This window comes from Fulmarus glacialis, unplaced genomic scaffold (assembly GCF_000690835.1).
Source record: "Fulmarus glacialis isolate BGI_N327 unplaced genomic scaffold, ASM69083v1 scaffold26665, whole genome shotgun sequence".
In the NCBI taxonomy this organism is placed as follows: Eukaryota; Metazoa; Chordata; class Aves; order Procellariiformes; family Procellariidae; genus Fulmarus; species Fulmarus glacialis.
The window spans coordinates 28785-40262 of NW_009212789.1; the positions used below are offsets into that span (position 1 = coordinate 28785).

The following is an 11478-nucleotide window of genomic DNA, read 5'->3' on the forward strand; positions in this document are numbered from 1 at the left end:
TTTTTTTTTTCCAAAATTAAATCGTTTACAGCACTTGAATACAAGTTCTCTAAAGAAAATGGAGATGCCATCATTCCCAGTAAGTACGGCATAAGGAGACAGGCATCCTTGCATACATTTTCAAATCTGAGAGACTCATTGTTTCACAGTTGCCAAAATACTCATCTTCTCTAGGTCTCACTTTTTTACATGTAGAGAAGGATATTCTTGTCCTTGTTAACCATTCTGTAAAATGCTTTAGACAAAAAATGGTCAATAAGAGGAAAATACAAATTTTCAGATGATAGGCAAATTACCATAGTATGATTTTTCAGCTCCTTTAACAATGGCTTTCATTGAGCTCAATAGTTCCTCATTCTCTGAAAATCACCTTAACCTAAATAACTAACCTTGGGCTCTGTATTTTAACATGTAAAATGGTAGCCATAAAATGCTGTTAATAAATACAGGTTACACATATAGGAGTTATACTTTGTGCTTGGCGAAAAGTCAAGCGGTTATTTAGATTCACTCCCTCCTTTTCTGCCAGCAGAATGAACAAAGTACTTACAAACATAAAACATTTCAAGGTGGAAGTAGCTGCAACACAGGTAAAGAGGCTTCACAGAGGCATAACTGCGACCAGAAGACAAGGCACAGACAGTACTTATGAAAAGACATGAAGGGAACTTGTAACCTTCATGCTCAACCTGTATTTGCAATTTAAGAAGATTCAGGTTCTCTAATGACAATCTGATTAAGTCAGTACAGAAATGTTACTTTAAACTACTCTCCATTCTGAAGGCTCTTTTAGATGTATTAAAGATGTATCAAAAGAATCATATATTATTCAAAGGTATGCTGCTGCTTACACTGACGTATCAATTTGCAAGTCACGTAGAAAGTTTTCAGTCATTGGCAGAACCATTTCAGAATTCACTAGCCTGAACTCATGATATTATCCAATTATTGATAAAACTGTGTAACAGCCAAATCCAATTAAACATCTAGACCAAAATGATACTCTCTTATACTTTCTTTCAAACTAAGGCAATTCTTTTTCATTAAGTCTAATAAAGAAAATTAAGTCTCTGTTACTTTCTTAGACACCTTGTTGATTTTTATTTGTTTGACATACAGCAATATTTTACAAATAAAGTCATTATTTGGTTTATATAACAAACTCAACTAACTTCCTCAGCCAAAATTTCTCCTTTGAGGATAACTAGCTTAAATCAGATGAGAAAAAGCCAATATGAAATGTGTAATGCCTCAAAATCAGGTATCATCATACCAGTTAGATACTAAGCTCTGGGATAAAATCCTGAGTGAGACACTCAATGTTAGAAATGATCGAGAGATTTATTCTCTTATATCTAAAATTTTGCTTCTGAAAGTTCCATTTCTGCTGATGCCTAAATTTATTATCCTTTATTTTTGTTTTAAATTCTACCTTATTATCATAATGCTTCTGCACAAAACCAAAACTGCCTTCTTTTTAATGAAACCAGCAATATCTTTACACTTTTGATGGAATTTTCCATTTTAATTAATGTTGTACATAATTAAATATCAGGAAAATTGTACCAGCAACTGAAACATCTTTGTTATCATGAGGAATTAATCTAGACAGGCATCATTTTTGCTACAGATGTTGGCCAGCAATAATAATAAAAAAGCTTCAATACCCATTTTTAATATTTTAGGAACTTTGTTGTTAACTAAATGCTACTCTAATAGACATATTAGGGATTTATTTGGCAAATCATTCTACAGTGGCATAAGAAGTCACACCAGTGCAGCTTTCCAAACAATATACTAAGTTACAGAACTGAGCCCGTATTAATCAAATATGCATATCAGGAAAGTAGGATTTATACTCTCCAAGGCTTCTCCAGCCCAGAAAGCACTTAAAGAGGCTTGAATCATCTCTTTTCCTTTTTTTGTTTTGAGATAGTCAGTCTCAGTCTCTGCTTTGGGTGTGGACTTTCCAAAGCAAAAAAATTTGAAAACACAAAGCTACTTTGTCACCTTTTCAAGACCAGGGGACCCTATCACCTTTGGACACAAAAAAGAAATGGCACCCTTTCTACTGCAGAACCAATCTGTCTCTTGGATCCTTGTTAGTTATCTTCTAACTTCAAGCTGCTTACGAAGATAATATGTGATATAGCAAACGTAAGTCTCGCCATTCCAGCCTGGACAATTGTTACCATTTGAGAATTTACAATGGCCAGACCCTGTCCCAGGCTTTAAACATGCTTTTGCAGAACCCGGGTAGGATTTTCCACTTAAGACTGACTTTTTTTACCTTGAAACCTATAGTTGGGTTATAGTGTATCTGCTTCAGTCCAGGAGAAAGTCCATGAGATACAGTTATGTGGCTAAACTGACTAGATTTTTCTCTGGTGTGCAGATAAATTTTTCCCTGTAATGAAGGCCTTTTTCCCTGTGATCCTAGATCATGTCTTGGAATTCATTACCCAGTTCTCTGTGTTTTCTCAGTGATCACCATTAGTTTTCTGTAAAGACTGTTTGAGGGTGGGTTTTGGTTGGTTGGTTTTTTTTTCTTCACAGATCCTGTATCGTAAGGGGTTCTGAATTTTGTTTCAAGACACCTCTGGGGGAACAACCACTTTAGTAAGATGTCATTCCTTCACCACAGCAAGCTTACCCTTGTAGACCAAATTTATTTTTTACCTAAGCAAGAGTATGACCCTCCTTAAGTTTTCTCCTAAAAAACCTGACCCATTGCATTCCAACTCAGACATCATGTTATCTTTCTACTCAGACTGAACAGATCATTTAGGGAGACCTCTTCCGTTTTTGTCTTCATGGCAGACAGGTTCCTAGGTACAGGTCTACTGAGAACTTATCACACTGGGTAGCAGATGGTACGACAGGAGTGCTAAAATGAAACCAATTTGTGATTTAAGCAATTTCCATCAGAAGTCAAGCAAACCCAATATCATCCCTAGGGAATGAGAGAAATGAAAGCCCATTACCTTAGACTTAATCCATGCTTCTACCAAGTACTATGTCACCAAAAAAAATGTGGTTCAGTTCTTGAGAGCCATCCCAGACCCGAAGTTCCTCCTTCAGGTTAAGAAATACTGCTGAATGTCTCCAGCAGAGTAAACATGCTTACAGAAAAGAACCTGAAGGAAAAAAGATGGTGATTTGCCAGTAAATCAGAAGATCTTCAGTTGTGTTTTTTGTCCATGTGCAATTCACACTTGCTCAATCTTTCCCTTGCTCACTAAGTTCCTCTAGAAATGGTGGAGGGGCCTATGGCTGGGCTTACCCAAGGTTTATCATGCTTGACAGGAAAGAGAATGAGCATGTCCCTGCAGTTACAGATAAGGCATAAGCATACCCGGGCATAAGCACATTCATAATGTGAATATGTATACAGACAACATATCTACAACAACTTTCAACTTCTGATGATTTTCCTTTCCCGTAGAGAATGTGAGCTTATTTGTAAAAAAATAAAATTTCATTCTAAGGGGCAAATGCTATTAATGCTATGAAGTTTAATTGCACTATATTCATTAATATTTTATAGATAGCTGATTTAAACCCTGTAATCTCTATGGGTGTTAATTCTGAATTTTCCATAGGATAAAATTCTCTTACTTCTTGACTAGGCTTGAAATATAAAAACACACTTTTAAAAAATTATCAGGATGACTAAAATGCGTTCCTCTCAGTGCATCCTCTCAAAGTACAATGTGCCATATACGTGTGCTTTGAGACATTTCTCATTAACCTTTTAGGCCAAAACTCTTCCATGTTTAGAGTATAGAATCAATCAGTCCTTGTAGATACCTTCTATTACTGATAATATTCATACCATTTTTTTTACATTATATGGTTGTATAAATCTGATTAGATTTCTGATCTTTTGCCAGATTTTGATTGTAACTTATCTTGGATGTTGAGCCACAACTGGTTCTTAGCAAATAAAGAGTTTAATAAAAGAATAAGGAGAAATACAAATTGCTCAGTTCTTTGCCAAGTGCTTCTCCCAAGTTCAAAGCATACATGTCAGCTAATGGGTTGACTAAATTCCTGAAGAGAGCAACACTTTAATGGAGAGGAAAGGGAGAGGGAGCGGGAGAGGGTAAGTTTTTGGCCTGATAGTCAGTCCAATCAGAAAATAACAGCTCTGCAAAAAGATGTCATCTGCTAAAGCCTAACTGAAATCTGGAAATCCAAAGGGGACAACTCAATGAAGAAAAAGCAACTAACTTTGGCTAGTTAAAAATCCTATTTGTAACAATAACTTGGGAATACTACTCAGTTTCTACTTTCTACAAAGAAAAATACTGCCTTTTTCAACCAGAAATCAAAGGATAAACTTATCCTCTGTCATGTGGAAAAACATTTGTCAGCTTAGTTTTCGTATAAAAGTTTTCTCACAATTATGCAGTTAAAGAAAACTATTTCAGGTTAAAACGTTCTTTCTCCATTTGCTTTTGCTTTCCATTAGCGGTTTAGAAGACAAGAAGCCCTCAGCAGTGAATTACATTGGGTAGTTTTACACCTCTGCCCTGCAACAAACTTGCAGTGAACTTCTTTGCTAAGATTTATGGGGTTGTAGAGTTTTAAAGGAAAAAAGAACTATGAAATCAATCTGATTTGTGTATCACCAGCCATTCCATTTCACTTAGTTACTCTGAATGAAGTCTACTACATTGTGTTTGGTGAAAGCATATTTCCTAGAAGAGCTTTCAGTTGTCTTGGTACGAAGACATTAAGAACTGACAACTCTACCAATTTTCTGAGCAGTTTGGCTCAATAGTTAGTCTCCTTCATTGTTAAAAATGCTGTTATTTTCTCTTTGAAATGACTGGCCTCAGCTTCCATCTGACATTCTCCTACTAAAGAGCCTTTAATATGTAATGGCAATACCTAGAGACTATAATTAAGTCATGACAGAATCTTTTTCTTTTTTTGCTAAGACAAAAAGATAAAGCTTTTAAAAGTCTTCCTTTCAAAGTTCTCCAGCTCTTGGGTTAGCTCTGTGGCAGCTCTCTTCTGCTCTTTCTCCACTTTCCATACTGGACCAAAGAGCACTTTGATCTGATACAGTATCCCATCTCTAGCCGTGGCTAAAAGCAGATGCCTACAAGAAGTATGAATAGGGCCACCATATATGATATTTTCTTCAGTATTATTCTGATCTCCACCCTCTACTTTGCAGGGAATTCCTGAGGATGAAAAGGGTTTTATGTATTTAAATACCCTCCATTGGCTTCTCTTCTAAGACTGGAACTCGTTGAGTCCTATTTTGAACCCATGTAAACCTATCGCCTGTACAATATCCTTGGCAAGGGGTTCCACAGCTTAGCTCTATTCTACATACAGAACCGCCTGTTTTTATTTGGAATAACAAGTCCTACTAGCCCCAGTTAAAAATCAGGACACCAAAACTGCATGCAATTGCTGTGCCTATTTTGGTGCTACGGTATACAGAAATAGAGTCAGTAACCTGCTCTTATGCAATATTCTTGCCCTCATCCATCATGAGATTGCTTAACCATTTTTGCTATAGTCATAACAATTCAGATTGAACTGACTACTATAACCAGCCTCTAGATACTTTCAGAAGTCAGTACGTTCTAGAATGCAGTCCACCAAGCTGTAGTTTTAACCTACATTTTTAGTTACTACAGGCATGTTACATGTTACTTTGCCCACGCTACAGAAATTTTTAGGCTGAACGCCCAAAGCTTTCAAACAATCCAAAGAATTCTGTGTGACTGCTTTTTTTTGGTCACTTGCTCGCAAATTCTATCACTAGCAATTTTATATTACTGGCCTCTACGGATCCCTGAAATCTTAAATCACTGTACCCTGTTCAACGGTAATTCTACGTGAACAAGTACTCTCTGAGAAAAGTTAGCTGTTCTTAATCCATTTTACATATTCTCTGTTGATACCACATAGTGTTATTTCGAATGAAAATATACAGCACTAAGTCAAATATCCCTTACATAAATCTCTCTACAATCACCTTCATCAGGTTTGTAATGGTCACAAATTATTACATCAGGCTTCTCTGAGAAAACTCGTTTTTCATAAAATCACTTGCACTGTATGAATTACACTCATTGTTTAACAGAACCATATTTATTCTTTCCCACTGTTTTGCTTGAAGATGTGCTTCAAGCTATGTGACCAATAGCCACCTGTTTGCTCTTTGAACACTAGAACTCATTAGCACTGTTCTAGTACAATGGCATATTCCCGGTATCCCAAGATTAACAGCACTGGGAAAAAATCCCCCACCACCAATTCTTGTAGATTCGTAGAGCACAAGTTATTCAATCCTACTCATGTAAAAATGTTTATTCTTAGTAGGTGTTGCTTAATATCCTCCTCTCTTAATAATGGACTGGAAAGTATCCCATTGTTCTCATATGATATGATTACATCATGTTGCTTCGTTCTAAATGCAGAAGAGAAACAGTAACTAAAAACTGTCTTTTTTTGTCATTTGCAATATTAGCATTTCCATCTACTAAAGGGTCTGTAACACAAATGGGATTTATTATTTCTTCATACATTAAGTTATACGTCTTATCAGCTATAATCCTTTCATCCATTTTTTTTTCCTGACAGTCTTAGCCTTCTTTATCATTTTTAACACTTTAGAATACCTCATTTTATAACTATTTCCTACTCCAGAACCCCACTTCTGTTTTGTTTATTTTTAATTGCTGTTTTTACTGGTGAACAGATTGGTTCTTAGTCAGAATTGTTCTCAAAAATTTTAAGTTGTGAAATTGTGGGATTTTGGCCAATTGAATTGTAAAGACATACCACTTCTCATTCACAATTTTTTTTCCAATAATTTTACTCATTGGTTCTCTTAGCACTGGTATCTTTAGCCTTTTTAATTCATTAGGAGTACAGTGCAAGCAAGTATTGATTGAGTCTATCCTCTGTGAATCAATACTGAACAAAATTAGGTCGTGATTATTGGTTTCTAGGCAACCACTAACTTCCCATTCATTTAATTGATTTTTCTTTATCTATCCTAATCAGGTCTAACATAGATTGATTGTTGTTTGGTACCATGTCTTTTGTACCATCTACACTTTTTACAATGGCTGATGATGATTAGCTATACAGGATTTCCAGCATAGGCCCCACAAACTGAACTTCCCCTATAACATCGCACTTTTTTCCTTCCACCGTGGGAAACTATTATTTAAAATATATTCATGAAGAAAATAGTGGTGAAACAAAAATTAATCTCCAGATGTCAGGAAGAAGCGCAAGTATTGAAGTAACAAGCTGGTGCATAATCTTATGTTCTTTGGCATGCAAATAAAAAGATAAGAAATCTATTCATAGAAAAGCATGTCTTGTTTCATAAAACAATAACATTCAGTAGCCTTCCATAAATCAGTATGCATTAAGCTACTGTCTTTTTCCTGCTATCTGCCTCTGACATCCACTCCAACCCTTCTACAACTATTGCCAAAACACCCTTCTCCAACTTCATCCTTCCAGCTACTACTGGTTTTCTTCCTTTTCTATTGACTTGTTACCACATAACCTCCTAATCCTCCCTCTCTAATCCCTGTCAGTAACCACTACCCATGCAAACTGCTCTACACTTCTCGAAAACCCCTCCAGGAGCCTCCATTTAACTCAACTACGCCCCACTACCTCTGAAGGTATTTGGAAATTGTTTCATTATTCAGAGAGAAAGCTGAGATCTTGACCTTGTGATTCACTTCTTGTTGCAGTAATTTTACTTCTCCCATACCAAATGATACAGCCAGTAAATTAGTTGCTGCCTGATTATCTGTTAAAACAGGGTTTAACAAAGTTGTTTGTCAAACAGGGTCAGCAGTTGACTGACCCTGATTACTGATCAAAATGAGGAATTGTTTTTTCTGCATTGTTGTTATATTAATAACAATAACACAAAACAGAGAACTATTTATATAGGAAAACCAACTGTAGTAGTATTAGAAGCTCAAGTGAGAGCCAATACTCCACCTATCTCTACAAACATGAACTCCCTATGTCTTAATGCTCTCTTTATTAAGTCAGCATAACAACCAATAGCCACCACAGCTCAGAGAGCAAAGTTTAAATTTTTTCTTCAGACTGCTTTTACCATTTAGGTTTGACCACATGACTTGTAAGCAATCCAGAGACAGCCTATGTGCTGGACCTATGTCAGACAACTAGCCGCAGGGGCTGCTGAGGCCATCATCTAGCCATCTTGTGTCCCAGCTGCAAGGGCAATCCATTCTATCTTTTGCAATGAAGCAGCAGAATGAGAAAGCCTTTGCCTATTATCCGCTTACTGAGTGGTTACCACCACTTTCTTCCAAGTCTCCCATTTTACCCCTTCCCTTTCATTTGACGCTTTTGTTGTGAAGCCAGCCAAAGTCCAATCTGAATTTCTGACAGAGGAAATAAATTAATCCTAAATACAATGAAATTCTAAAAACCTACATTACTAACTTGAAAAGGCAGCTGTTTGTTACAGACTAAGATTGCAAGTTACTTTTTTATTTATTACAGTGAATAAAGTTGGGTTGGAATAAACACAGGCTTTTGCTGTGTTTTGAAATATAATTCAGTGGATGCATGGGTCTAGCAACTCTAGAATAGGCTGGGTTTTGTCAGATACCTTCCTCTTGGCACATTTAAATGTATGTGATTGTTTCTGTGCAGTGTCAAGGCAATTAAGTCATATTTCCACAGCAGAAGAAGTGTTCCCTGTTTTCTTGGGGGATTTTACGTCACAGCCTTGGAATAGTGTCAGAATAAATTGTTTCCCATACAGACAAAGTTTCATGTCTATGAAGGAGAACTGCAGAAAAGATACCTTTCTCCAGGTTATCTTTTCCATTCCAAGATCAGGTCTTTACAATAAGAAATGTGAACATGAATTTCAGAGTCATAGAATAGTTTGGGTTGGAAGGAACCTTTAAAGGTCATCTAGTCCGACCCCAATTTGATTCAGAAGGCTCTATGAAGCCAATATAAAAATTAGCAGATAAGTCTGACATGCTATCACATTAAGATGTTTCAGAAGTACTTCAGAACATACTCATTAGTCTTCTGTGTTGAGTGCAGTTTTAGCCGTAAGATGATCTGCCTTAATTATTGCCTGATATAGACTGAGGGAACTGGCTTCTACAAAAACAAATCACAAAAAATCCTATTCTTTGGGACAAGTATAGAACATAACACTTTCATTTGTGATCACAATGTGGTTTAGGTTTTTCTCTTCCCTATACACATGGATATCCAGCTAATGCTAACATAACTGTACAGTCATGTAGGCAGTCTCACATACGTGTAATAGCAGACATTCTCCCACACTTCAGTATCTTAGTCACTATATACTGTATAACACACACATCCTACAGAACAGGAAAATAAACAAGTCAATTAAATTATTATCATTAACATCAGTACCATCCTAAATCTAACTTTTAAATCATCACATAACTTTTTATCATCACATATTTTTGTTTATAATTACTACATTTGCAATTATCTACCTTGATCTGAGACTGCTGGTTTATGCAGGGAAAGGTCTCCCTCATGTGGAAATCTGCCTTCCAGCTGTAAAATAAAAACTGCATTTTGCTTCTCAGTAAAGGTTCCATTGCTTAGACTTGCAGATTCATTTTTTGAAAGTATCACTTAGTATATTTTGTACAACATTTTATTTCATCGGAGCTATCATTACAGTGTGAAAGGAAAAAACCTTTGATAAGGTAGGATCACAAGAATTTAAACATATTTAAAAAGAAAGTAAAATACTTCCAAATCCAGTCAGAATGTAAGGGAAATTAGTCTAGGCAAAATTCACAGGTTTTAAGATAATCTTGCATCCACCAGTTTCCTCAGCTTTCCTTTATAGCTGTTCTGAATACTGTTCAAGATGTTGTCATATGTGTGATTTTCATGTATTGCCTTTTCATGATCCAGCAGAACTGGGGTCTAAAACTGTAACTGACTATGAGAATTAGAATTTACTTAATTATGTGGTCAGGTAAGACTACATAGTTAACATATTTTGGCTACAAATATTTATGTTTCCTCACATGCGTAACTAGTGTGGTTCAAAAATAAGTCCTGTCAAATTTTCCATTTCAGAAACTAATTAAGCTCCTCTCTCCACCCAGTTTAAATGCTTTAAAAGAAAACCACACAGAAATAAAGTTTCAACTGAACGTCCAAAATTGTGGGTTTTTTCCCCCTGAAACACATAGATTTGACCCAAAGTGAATGCTTTTGGTTTTCTTTTGCTAGAAAGAAAGTCTTTTGAATTGAACAGGCACATTTTCTTACTTTGCAGTTGAACAAACAAACAAAAATACCAACCATGTTTACAGCTATGGTTCAAATGTCTAAAATATATTAGCTAGTAACCAAAATTAAACTTTTTCACATAAATGTTGTAACACCAAAACCAAAGTAAGGTGTGATATCTAAAGACAAGAAAAGTGCACTTGGATTAGCAGTTTTATTTGGGTGGTGTAGAATTGGCTTGTAAGACTTATTTTTCCTGATCTTACAGAAAAACTGCAAAACAATTCCTCGATTACTTTCACAGTCCCACAGCTGAAATAATTAAATCTATGAAGCTTTTTTGTAGCACCCCCGCATGCCACATAGGAAAGGAATAGGAAAACCTTGGATTGACTTTTACCGTTCCCACCGGGGCCATCTTCTTTCCTTCCTTCCTTATATGTATCTCAAAATACTTCACAAACCAACTGAAACCATTATAATTGCTCAAGTATAACTTCTCAGAGCTGGTGTTGATATAATTTGGAAAACAAAGACCTGATCTGAACATTAACAAAAAAGAAAAAGTGGTGGAAGAACTGCCAAGGTCATAGATTTTGGCTGGTTTTCCTCAATGAAGTGAAGAAAATGGTAGCTCAAATGGTAGGTTTTTTTTCTTTTTAGTTATACTGTATAAGTTTATAAATAATACAAGAATTAAACATGCATCAGAATGAAGTCTAAAAGTATCACACAAGCATCCCTGCTGTAAAGCTGTCTGGAGCAACCTCTCAGTCTTGAAATTTGCCAGGAAGCTTGACTGAACCCAAACCATGATGAAATCAAACATACTTCCTCTCCATCAAAGACACCGGTAAGCCATCAATATAATAAAAGAATACAGAGTAAGAATGAATCTGTTTCTTTTATTGCTGGTAGTGTCCCTTTTTTTCCCCTCCAGTTTTAAAATTCGTTCACAAGACATAGTTTAAGTGCATCTATTAGAAGACAAATATGGCATCATCTCCCCATACTGATTAGTATTATTTCATAACAATTGGAAAAAATTACCATCCAAATTCCTCAGCTTCTGCACATTTCATACTTTTTTCCCCTAAAGTGTTGAATTTTGTAGTCCTATGCAATTAAAAAAAAAAAAAATCACATTTTTATTCATACAATTTAAAAAATCATCAAAAAGTGATCCAATTTCCCTAC

General features: G+C 35.8%; 1 protein-coding gene across 1 annotated transcript in view; it reads right to left on the minus strand.

Annotated features, from left to right (window-relative positions):
- Positions 1–11382: 11382 nt before the first annotated feature.
- The window catches only part of LOC104076957 (neurolysin, mitochondrial-like), a gene marked incomplete at its 5' end in the record, with an annotated part of 6003 nt that continues 5907 nt past the window's right edge, over positions 11383–11478 (minus strand). Inside the window, one exon of the mRNA XM_009577997.1 lies at positions 11383–11478. This exon is cut by the window's right edge and continues 226 nt beyond it.